Here is a 13,103-nt window from a genome sequence, read left to right as displayed (position 1 = left end):
GGGTTCCATGGCCCGTGCAAACGGTTATGGATCCGGGTGGTGGAACCTCTGTGTTGCGGTGCAAGGAGGGACCAGAGGGGCGTAACTAGGTATCAACTCGGACCGACCAAGGTCGTACGGCGGCACAATTGACTCCGTGACCAGGGAAGGACCGAGCAGAGGGACCAGGTGCTACTCTGGGGACCGACCTTGTATGAGAGCAGGTGACTCCCACGGGTCAGAAGGCAGGGACTGACCGGTACAGCAGATGAGCACGGCAGGCAGGCTGACGAGTGATCCGGGCAGACGGACTAGCAGGCACGGCAGGTAACAAGCAGGAGCCTCCAGGTAGGCGGGCTGGCAGGCACGGCAGGTAACAGGCAGGAGCCTCCAGGTAGGCTGGCTGGTAGGCACGGCAGGTAACAGGCAGGTGCTTCTAGGTAAGCGAGCTGGCAGGCACGGCAGGTAACAGGCAGGAGCCTCCAGGTAGGCTGGCTGGTAGGCACGGCAGGTAACAGGCAGGTGTTTCTAGGTAAGCGGGCTCGCAGGCACGGCAGGTAACGGGCAGGTGCTTCCAGGTAAGCAGGCGGACAGAGCCCATAGACAGACTGGCGGACTGGACTGTAGACAGACTCTCGGGCTGGAGAGTAGACAAGCAGGTGGACTGAACTTGTAGTCAGGCTGGCGGACTGGACATCGGGCAGGGAGCGCGGCAGTAAGTGGGACGGTGTCTCTGCCTGTCAGGGGGCAGAGACGCCGATACTACATCAAATACTTATTTCTCACTGCAAAATGCAAATAAATTTATCTTATTTATACAATGTGATTTTCTTGATTTTTTGGGGGATATCTCTCAATGTTAAAATTAACCTACCCTTAAAATTATAGACATAGACTGTTCATGTCTTTGTCAGTGGGCAAACTTACAAAAACAGCAAGGGATCAAATACTTATTTCCCCCATTGTACACAGCACCATACTATATAAACATCTCTACACTATATACTATATATACACAACTCTACATTATAATTAAGACCGCATTATACTATATACTATACATCATGTAGGAGACACCACGACTGCTGAATATATATCACAGAGACTGCTGTATATTCATTATATAGGTGATACTGCAGCTATACACATCAGTCGCAGTATCACTTATATATTGTGTATATATAGCAGTCTAAGTATCACCTATATAATGTATATAGACTGTTGTACATACATTATTTATGTGATATTGTGACTACTGTGTATACATTGTATATACTGCAGTCTCAGGATCACCTGTATAATATATAAGTGATACTGTGTTTGCTGTGTATAATTGCAGCATCACCTATGTAATATATATATACAGCAGTATCACCTATATAATGTATACCCAGCAGTTACATTATCACCTATATTTTGTATATAGACTGCTGTATATACATTATGTATGTGATAGTGCTACTGCTCTGTATACATTATTTAGGTGATATTGCAATTATACACAGCAATCACAGTATAATATATACAGCAGTATCAACAACGTAATATATATACAGCAGTCACAGTATCACCAATATAATGTATATAGACTGCTGTATATACATTATATAGGTGATACTGCAATTACTGTATATAATTACAGTATCACCTGCATAATATATACAGCAGTAGCAGTATCACCTATATATTGTATTTACAGCAGTCAATATACATTATATAGATGATACTGCGACTTCTGTATATACATTAAAAAATTGTGGGCCCCGTTGGAGCTCTTACTTTGGGGCCCTGACTAGGACTATGGCAGCCATGTGCTGGCATAACCCTGTCGTACTGAGAAGTCAGAATGCCAACCCAGCCGGATAAAAATGATGTCTCTCTATAATACAAAAGTTGAGAAAAAAAACACAACGGTGGCAGGAAACAAGTGCCCAAGAACATAGGAAGAGTTGGCATCCCTGTCTGCTCCCAAGAAATGTGCGCCAATCAATGCCGACATCTAGGCACCACATAGGACTGTCCGCTCCTATGGCACGCCCCGGCAGATAATAAGCGACACCTCCCCTGGCCAAGTCAAACTGGCGCTAATGCCAGCACTCATTCAGAAGTCTGCCCTCCTGATGCAACAATTTATAAAAGAGGGAGGGTGGGTACAGAATTAGGAGGGAAAACTGGGCACCGAGAGGGAAAGGTGGCAGTAAGGAAAGAAGGAGAAATCTCTCTAATAAAATAAAGGTTTAGAAAAGAGAATGGTAGAGAGGAGAAAGGAGGGAGTCCTGCTGCGGGCATAGGTGGCACAAGTGGGTGCTGCACTTACTATCTCTGCTGCCAGGATCGCCCCTTTCCTCGTGTGGGCATAGGCTGTGAAAAGAGCTGGCTCTCTGCTCGGCTCCGGACTCCAACATGCTGGCACACAGGACACGGATGGAGCTGCCAGCAGCAAGTGTGGTGGGAGCTGTCACTGGGCGGGTACAAGACGCTTCCGTGGGCTGGTGCTGGGTGTGTAAAGAGGCAGCACTTGTCAGAGTATGCGCGCGGCCTCTGCTGCGGCCCTTTTTAGAGCGTGCGCGCGGCCTCAGCAGTGGCCCTTGTCAGGACATGTGCGCGGCTGAGGCCGTGAGTGCAAGCGAGAGTACGCACACAGGGCCTTCATTGAGAAGTTTTAAAGGGCCGGCGGTCCACTTTGTAGTTCAAAGCAGCCGGCCCACCAGGAATCTGCCTGCTTTGGCAGATTACCAGTCCAGGCCTGAATGCAACACCTCGTCCCCTTTATTAAGTCTGTTTCTGGCAAATAAGTTGTATCCTTCTAGCCTTGTATTCCAATCATGTGTATCGGCCCAACAAGTTTCAGTGATTCCAATGACATCATAGTTCTTTTCCTGCGTTAGTAGCTCAAATTCTCCTTGTTTGTTGCCCATGCTCTTTGCATTTGTATAGAAACATCTTACTTTGTGATCGGTTTCTCTTTCTCCAATATTATTATTATTCTGACATTTTTGTCTTTGTTATTCCTTTCTACTTCTAATTGCAGAGGTCTCGATAGTATTTGTTTGTGGATATGGCTTTCCCTGGCCTTTTGCTTCCTTTCCCACCCCACAATATTCTAGTTTAAAGCTCTCCTGATGAGTGTAGCAAGGCGACTTCCAAATATGTGTTTTCCAGTCTTGGTAAGGTGCAGCCCATCTCTAGCAAGTAGTCTATCATATAAGTAATTCACTCCGTGATCCAGAAATCCAAATCCTTGCTGATGGCATCATCGACGTAGCCAGTTGTTTACCTGTACAATCTTGTTCCACTTCCTTGTTTCATGCCCATCCACTGGGAGGATGGATGAGAAGACCATCCGCGCTCCAAGTTCTTTCACTTTTTTGCCTAAGTCTTCAAAGTCACTACAGATGGTTTCCAGTTCCTTTCTTGCGATGTCTTTTGTCCCCAGACTTCCCACATGTATTAGCAGGAATGGGTAGTCATCTGTAGGTCTGAAGAGTCCTGATATCCTGCCAGACACATCTTTGATTTTTGCACCAGGAAGACAGCACATTTCTCTTGAGGTTATATCCTGTCTGCAGATAGCAGTTCCTCTCACAGATCTGGGTCTCTATGTGCAAGGCGCCTGTGCCATACATGGATACAATTCTTGTGCTGTTCATGTTTAACAGTTTAACACAAATAATCCCAGAAGGGGCATAATACATATATACATTGGAGCACTGCCGTAAAGTTACGGCTTTGCAACCACATCACACTCCGAACATGACATAATTAATTAGGAGAAAATGGAGTATTTGTAGATAAAATAAAATAAATTTTTTATTAGATATATATAAAAAGGTGAATTTCTAGTGCACAGACAGTTTAGACAAGAATAAATATAAAGACAGAATATGTATACCGCACAGGAATGTAAACATACAAGGATTAATGCACCAAATTTACTGCAACCCATGTTGTGGATTTTTGGTTACATGCCTAAACCACACATGGTGATAGACAATTTGCCACATGCAAAGTACAGGGTAGTGTGAACAGTACCAAGTCACACACATAAGCATGAACAAATCACATCATAACAGTAAAATACCAACAAGTAAATGTCCATGGCTTACCCTGACGGAAAAAAGGTGCAATGTGCAAGAGGCTGTTACAAACAGAATCCCCTAGAGACCCCTACGCGCGTTTCGCTTTTCAAAGTGATTGCTTCATCATGGGGGATAAGACTGGCAATCAGACTAGGACCTTAAATTCACCCAGTAACAAATCACATGGTGTCAAAGTGGCCAATGATAGAACGCTTTGTAACACACGTGCCTTGTCCACTTAAACAGAAGGACCTGAAGTATAGGTCACGTGGGAACAGTTAGTCACGCCCCTCTTGATGATGCACTGCCGGCGCATGCGCACCCGGAGACACGCTGTCAGACAGTCCACTGGAGGCGTCACCATCCGCGCGCGTGCGCGGGAGCCAGGATGCGTTGTCCAGGCACCCACGCACGCGCGCAGCAGCACTAGACGCCCCAGGGACCCCGTGCACGCGTGACCCGAACTGCGCATGCGCACCCGGAGACACGCTGTCAGACAGTCCACTGGAGGCGTCACCATCCGCGCGCGTGCGCGGGAGCCAGGATGCGTTGTCCAGGCACCCGCGCACGCGCGCAGCAGCACTAGACGCCCCAGGGACCCCGTGCACGCATGACCCGAACTGCGCATGCGCAACACGCCATCAAGCCATATTAAAGCGACAGTCCCAAATTATAGCCACATATAGAAATACCATTCATAGAAATACAGAAAAAACAGATCAGATGACATATACAAAGTAAATGAACAGTAATCATTGATGATAATGACTTGTATTGGCAGTTTTCATAGGATTATCCATATAGTGTCCTAAAGAATGCCAAGATCCTTTTTGACTTAAAGGATATGATGAATAGAAAGTCCAAATCAAATCACCATGAAAAAAGTGATAACTAATGTAAAAAAAATAGAACATAAAAACACAAATTAAGACACAATAAACCCATAACAAAAAATGAAAAATACAAGGGAAAGGGAAAATATATTTAAATAAAAAAGAGAATGGGGTTGATGTATGGTCTACAAGAATGATGCAAAATTAACAGACTCATTGAGGCCATGCGGAATGATGGATCCCAGTACCGTTATCCACCTCGCTTCCTTTTGTGCAAGCATTTTCTTTAAGTCTCCACCTCTGATACCCGCATGGACCACGTCAATACCTCTGATGGACAATGATTTGGCATTACAGTTATGGAATTTACGGAAGTGGCGTGGTAGAGAGTTAAGGGTAGACACATCAAAAGCAGCAGCCGCACCCCCGATGTCCCGGACATGTTCCCTGGTCCTGACACGTAATTCCCTTGATGTGAGTCCTACAGTATATACACTTTCGGGCAATCACATGTGGCGTAATACACCACATGTGTAGTACTACATGTGATATAGTGCTTGATATTAAAAGTACGTGTCCCATCAACCATGGAAAATGTTGAAGATTGGATAATGTTGGTGCATGCCATACAGTGGCCGCAGGGAAAACAGCCCAAAAGGGGTTGTCGAGAGCCGAACAGTCCAGGCACCGGGGGAGCGTAGTGACTGCGTGTTAGTAAGTCTTTTAAATTTTTACTACGCCTTGGGGTCATAGATGGCCCCTCACCCAGGCATTCTGCAAAACAGGGTTCAATCTTGAGCACCGACCAATGCTTCAACAGGGCCTGCCTCATTGTTTCCCACTCATGATTGAAAGTGGAAATGAATCTGATTGTCTGGTCAGACCCATTTCCCCTGTTCCTAGATTGAAGTAACTGCCCGCGGGACACTTTTCTGGCCCTATTGTAGCCTGCCTTAACACTCCTCCTACTGTACCCCCTCTGAAGAAAATGGTCTCTTAAGTCATCCGCCTGCGTCTGGAATCGTTCCTCCGTAGAGCATATCCGCTTCATCCGGAGGTACTGACCAATCGGGATGGCCCTAATCGTTGAGCCATGGTGGGCTGAAGTAGCATGGAGGAGAGAATTAACAGAAGTCGGCTTTCTAAAGACATCAGTCTGGAGGGACGCGTCCGTGTCAACCTCCAGACTGATGTCCAAGAAATCAATACGATGTGTGTTGTGTTTGTAAGTCAACCTGATGTTCATCGAGTTCTTTGACACCATGTGATCTGTTACTGGGTGAATTTAAGGTCCTAGTCTGATTGCCAGTCTTATCCCCCATGATGAAGCAATCACTTTGAAAAGCGAAACGCGCGTAGGGGTCTCTAGGGGATTCTGTTTGTAACAGCCTCTTGCACATTGCACCTTTTTTCCGTCAGGGTAAGCCATGGACATTTACTTGTTGGTATTTTACTGTTATGATGTGATTTGTTCATGCTTATGTGTGTGACTTGGTACTGTTCACACTACCCTGTACTTTGCATGTGGCAAATTGTCTATCACCATGTGTGGTTTAGGCATGTAACCAAAAATCCACAACATGGGTTGCAGTAAATTTGGTGCATTAATCCTTGCATGTTTACATTCCTGTGCTGTATACATATTCTGTCTTTATATTTATTCTTGTCTAAACTGTCTGTGCACTAGAAATTCACCTTTTTATATATATCTAATAAAAATTGATTATATTTTATCTACAAATACTCCATTTTTTCCTTATTAATTATGTCATGTTTAACAGTGTAGACCCTTTCCTTGCATTTTAGCTGGTACAACTCATCTTTGATTTTTCCTTTTGCTAGTGTTTAACCTTTTTGAGATGATACAGCTGTCATCTTTAAATGTAACTTCACTTCCTTGTCTTGTGAGTTTCTTCACAGATAACAGATTGCTTTCAAGACTAGGGTCATAGAACACGTCCTTTACTGGGGTCCTATTCCCTCTGAATTCAAATACTGACCATTAGCCAGGATCACTTACTCTGACTTACTTTGGTCAAGGTTAGAGAAGAAACGTCTGTCATTAGTCATATGACTAGCTGCCCCAGAGTCTATACACCATGCATGCTTTGATGTACTTGCATTAACAGAAAACACAGCTTTAGTACTTGCAGTGTCATATTCTTCAGTAATGACACTTTTAACCCTTTGATGATTATTTTGCTTTTTCAGCTAATTCATTTTAGCTTTTCACGCTCTGAAGGGCCTTTAGGTGCCCTTATTTCTTGCAGACAAAACACTCACATGTTTCCTTCAAATAACTTTTATTTTTGGGTAGATATTGGGATTTTAAAGCGAATTTTGCTTTGGATACCCCACTGCTGCTTACACTTTCTATCTTTCGCTTATACTCATCTACAAGCTTTCCTCTGACATACTCTAATGTAAGCTCATAATCTGGGTGTGCATCTAGTGCAGTTCCAAGTGTATCAAAGCTTTCTGGAAGACCACTTAGTAGTAGTGAAGCAATGTAGAAATGCTTTAGATCTTCCCCTATGCCCCGCAGGCTCTCCACAATTTCTTATGTAATCTTGCATATTTTGGCCCTTATTTACCTTACACTGATACAGCTTTCTCATTAAATAGAGCTTATTGCTGAGATTTATCCTTTTATGCACTTTCTGCAGCTGTTTCCACATTTCTTTTGCAGTTACACATTTACATACATACACAATTTGATCATCATCAATACTGAGGGAGATAGTGCTTTGTGTTTTTGATCCTTCTCTATCCAGTCTTCTGGTAGTGGGTCAAGTCTAGACACCTGTGTGTATTTCCACTTACCTTCTCTTATCAGCAGCAATTTTACCTTTAATTTCCAGGATTGGTAGTTCTGATTAGTCAGATTCAGCACTGTGAACTTCACAGAGTTGCTGCTGGTGGCCATCTTTGCTTCTCCTTCTTAGTACACTATTCTCTCTCATCAGGGCTTTTTTCTGTGTCTTTGGGTTTCTGGGTTCCTGGTCTCTGGGCTCATAACCTGTTGACAGTGGATTAATCTCTGTACTGTCCAGCCATTCAATAGTCAATATATATTTATTCAGGAACAAAAATAATGCAGCTTACAACTGGTATTTCTTATAGCTTAGGATCTTAGCATCTGTCAGTTTGCAAAGTGAAATTAAAATGTGCTCCAGCTACACACACACACTGAGCAGGAACTTCCTGTTTTGTTTTTCTCGTTTTTGCTTTACTGGCAAAATAACACTATTGCTGGAGACAGAAACACATGCACTATTAAACAGTAGTAAATAGTAGTTGATGCAATGCATACAATAATAAGCATTATTCCAACATTTTTAAAGATAAGAGCAGATTCACACTGAATACACGTGACAGACGTGAAAAAATTGATGAAAAACCCTTGTCAACAGTGTACTGCCTACAGGTTTCTGTACCAAATAGTAAGTCCTGTTTTTCTATTGTATCAAATATTTATTTCATGCAATAAAATGCAAATTAATTATATAAAAATCATGCAATGTGATTTTCTGGATTTTTTTAAGATTCTGTCTCTTACAGTTGAAATGCACCTACGATAAAAATTACAGGCCTCTCCATTCTTTGTAGGTGGGAAAACTTGCAAAATCGGCAGTGTATCAAATACTTATTATTTGCTCCAGCACACTAAGCACTGAGAGAGGATAATCAGACATTTTCAATGGTCTAGGTTTTATGTGAACAGCTGCAGAGTGGGTGGGAAGCTGTTCACCATATCTCCACCCCGGGGTGTGGTCTGGGATATAAAAAGCCAGCCTAATGAATCATGTGGTGTTCAGTGTATCTGGAGAGGCAAGCTCCAGCGAGAGGAGCTTGTGTTTGTATAACCTGAACAGTGCGCTCTGCTAAACCCTGAGATGAACTTTATGTTGGTTTATGTAATTTTTTAATAAACCAACAATATTTAAAAATACAGTGTTCCTGAATCTACCACCGCATGCAGACGAGAGAGCTGATCTGCCACAGGTGGTGAAGAATGCGGCCACAAGCCAGCAAGTGACGTCAGACAAAATGGAGGACCTGCTTAAACATCTGGTGCAAGCAAAGCAGCAACAGCCTCAGCAGCACCAGCAACTGGCGCAACAGGAGACTAATAAGCTGCTTATGCAACAGATCCAGCTCCAGCAGCAGCGGCAGCAGGACCAGCATCGACAACAGCAACAGATCGATTTGTTCACTGAGGCAGTTTGTGGCATGGCAACAGCTCCAATTCCAAGGTCAGTGGACGAGTTTTCCATCAGGAAGGCGATAAGGAGAGCCCTGCAGAAAATGACCCCTGGGGACGTAGAGGTCTTTTTGACCATATTTGAAAGGGTCACTAAGAGGGAGAAACTTCTACCAGAGCAATAGGCAGAGGTGGTGGCGCCATATTCGATGGGGGGATCCCAGAAGGCCTACTATGACTTGGCCTTGCAGGATGCTAAGGAATATGACAGGCTAAAAACTTAAATTTTGGTGCTCTTGGGGGTGACGATGACGGAAAGGGCGCAGTGGGTGCACTGCTGGGTGTATCACCACGAGAAACCCCCTCACTCCCAAATGTTTGACCTATTGCACCTGGTCCAAAAATGGTTGCAGCCAGAGTCCTCTACCCCTATACAGATGGTCTGGTTCGTGCATTCTCTTCTGAGGCTGATACAGACTTGGGTTGCCCAGGGTGATCCCCGAAACATTGGTGAATTGATCGGACTGGTCGAGAGGTATCAGGGGGTAGAGGATTCCTTGGGAAAGCAGCCACTCCATATTGGGGGTCTCAACAGAGGACAGAGGCCCAAACAGGGGTAGATCATCCAAGATCCAAAGGGGCGGGGGAGGTTATGTCGAAGATCCCTGCTGGCTATATTATATGCTGGAAATATCACGGCCCAGGCCATATAGCCACCCGTTGCCCACTGACCTCCGAGCAAATGGACTGTAGCCAGGGACAGCGTTGTTCTTACTATGAATATTCGGCCTGCAGTGTAAACTGTCCACCCAATAAGGGGCTGCAGGAATGTCCCGTAATAATAAATGGGGTGCTGGTGTCTGGACTCTTGGACTCAGGGAGTCTGGTGACCCTGGTAATGGCCACACTCCCCCACCAGTTGATCCCTGGAAAACATGTGGGCATCGGCTGTATTCACGGGGACGCCAAGGACAACCCCATGGCCAGAGTGAATATAAAAATGAACTGAGGCCCAAGTCCCAGAGATCAGAGTGGTTATGGCCTGTGTAAGGCGGCGGTGTTCACACCGTGCAGTAACTGAGGCAGTGACCCAAGCAAGTCTAACATAAACAGCAACTCACGGGTAAACATAAACAGCAACTCACGGGTAAACAGAAAAGTCCTCTGGTTCGCAGCCATGAGTCCTTAAACAAAGGTTGTCATGGGCAACGGCAGCGCCGGGCTGCTCAGAGCCTGACAGGTGCAGAGCCTTTCCAGGCGTGGGTTCAGCCACACTCAATCCTGCTGAGCTTTCCTGCTAAGCTCCTAGCAGGTTCCAATACAGAACAACACTAATCCTTAGTGCAGGGTTTTTAAAGGACCTATGGCAAGAGCCACTGGAAAACCCGGGTGGGAGGGAGGAGGCCACCCCACTGCCTTCCTGTAACCTCCCCCAAGAAATGAAGGCCCTGTCGGGTTTTACTTAATTTGCCTTAGGCAGATAGCCTGACCAGGTCAATGCTCACCTTCATTCCTGCATTGCAGCCGCAAGTGAGTTTGTGACTGCAATGCACTACAATGGATTTAATAGGTCTCTCTATACATTCTGGGGGATATATAACGTCCCTTATATATGATCCCGGGCACTGCCTCACATATCCCCCCCTCTGTTCAAACTTGTAGGGTTGAACATTTGACACCATACGGGGTGCCCGGGACAGGGCATACGCGTTTGCCTGTGACTTCCTAGGGCAATGTTCTACAGAGAAACTGAAATTTTGCAGTGAAAGGAACCACCTGGTGACTCACGCATTCCTCTCCTTGGCATTTCTCATTTATATCAAGGGTGAGTGGTCCATCACCAAGCGGAACTGACGCCCGAGTAAATAATAACGTAGCAATTCCAAGGCCCACTTAATAGCCAAACACTCTTTCTCTACCACGCTATAGTTTTTCTCTGCCGGGACAAGTTTTCTACTCATGTAGATGACCGGGTGCTCTTCACCATTCACTTTTTGTGACAATAGCACCCATAGGCTTAACTCCGAGGCATCTGTCTATACAATGAAGGTTTCCTTGAAGTTGGGGCTGATGAGGACCGGCTGTCCACACAGGGCCAACTTCATGGACTGAAAGACTTCTTCTGTCTGAGCGTTCCACCGAACCATTACCGTTTTTTTTCCTTTCAAGAGATCGGTCAGGGCCGCCGTTCTCCCAGCAAAATTAGGTATAAACTGGCGGTAATACCCAAGGATGCCAAGGAACGCCCTCACCTGCTTTGTACTTGACGGTTTAGGCCAATTTTTTATGGCCTCAATTTTATTGATTTGGGGCTTGATAACTTCTCGGCCAATCACATACCCCAAATATCGGGCTTCCTCTAGCCCTATCGTACATTTTTGGGGGTTTGCTGTTAACTCCGCGGCTCTGAGAGAATCCAGCACTGCTTGTACCTGAGATAGATGCGTATGCAAGTCAGTGCTAAAGATGAAAATATCATCTAGATACGCGGACGTGTACTCGTGATGAGGCTTGAGCACTATGTCTATCAACCTCTGGAATGTAGCGGGGCCCCATGTAACCCAAAAGGTAAGACCATATAGTGATGTAGACCCTCCGGAGTTATGAAGGCGGTCTTTTCCTTCACTGATTTCGTGAGAGGTACCTGCCAGTAACCCTTGGTGAGATCGAGCGTGGTAAAGTACTGGGCCTGCCCCAGTCTCTCAATCAGCTTATCCACCCTGGGCATTGGATAAAGGTCAAACTTCAACACTTCATTTAGTTTTCGGAAATCGTTACAGAAGCGTAGCGATCCGTCTGGTTTCGGAATCAGTACGATGGGGCTAGCCCACTCACTCCGTGATTCCTCGATGACGCCTAACTGGAGCATTTGTTTTACCTCAGCCGTGATGGCTTGCCTCCGGGCTTCAGGTACCCGGTACGGTCTCATTCGCACCCTTACCACAGGTTCGGTGACAATGTCATGTTGGAGCACTGTAGTCCTACCTGGTAGCTCTGAGAACACGTCGGTATTCTGCTGCACCAGTGAGTGAGCCTCCCGTCGCTGCTGTTTAGTGAGAGCATCACTTATCCTGACCTCTCCCCCGGACACATCCCTTGCTAAAGGTAGAGAACTCTATGGTGATATGCCCAGAGTGACATCTGTAACTAAACACTCTCGATCTTTCCAAGGTTTTAGCAGGTTTACATGATAAAGCTGCTCAGGTTTCCTCCTTCCAGGCTGATACACCTGGTAATTTTCCTCCCCCACCTTTTCTCAAACCTCATATGGCCCTTGCCACTTGGCCATGAGCTTACTCTCAGCTGTGGGTACCAGTACTAACACCCGATCGCCCTTGTTAAAAGACCTGACTTTGGCTCTTTTATTATATATGCGCCTCTGGGCTGCCTGGGCATCTAACAGATGTTCTTTCACGATGGTCCTGCATACTTGCCACGTGTTCAATTATACTCCTATGTGGAGTCGGCTCTTGTTCCCACGTCTCTTTGGCTACGTCCAACAGACCCCTAGGGTGTCTGCAATACAATAACTCAAAGGGAGAGAACCCTGTGGAAGCCTGGGGTACCTCACGGACGGCGAACATCAAATAGGGTAGCAACATGTCCCAATCCGTGCCGTCCTTAGAAACCACCTTTTTTAACATGGACTTGAGGGTTTTATTGAACCATTCTACTAGCCCGTCAGTTTGAGGTTGGTACACCGAGGTGCACAATTGTTTAATTTTTAGCAGTTTGCACAGTTCCCTTGTCACTTTGGACGTAAAAGGGGTCCCCTGATCCTTCAGGATCTCCTTAGGTAGTCCAAGGCAACAAAACATGGCAAACAGCTCCTGTGCAATCAGTTTTTCCGAGGTGTGGCGTAGCGGTCTAGCCTCCGGGTACCGGGTGGCATAGTCGACGACCACCAGTATATGTTGGTGGCCACAAGCGGATCTACAATGGGCCCTACCAAGTCCATTGCAATCCGTTCAAAAGGTACCTCTATCACTGGCAGGGGTACCAATGGGC

The sequence above is a fragment of the Phyllobates terribilis genome, unplaced genomic scaffold, assembly GCF_046119375.1.
Source record: "Phyllobates terribilis strain yellow unplaced genomic scaffold, ASM4611937v1 Scaffold_11__3_contigs__length_659146591, whole genome shotgun sequence".
Classification (NCBI taxonomy): domain Eukaryota; kingdom Metazoa; phylum Chordata; class Amphibia; order Anura; family Dendrobatidae; genus Phyllobates; species Phyllobates terribilis.
Note: the sequence above shows the minus strand (reverse complement) of the source record.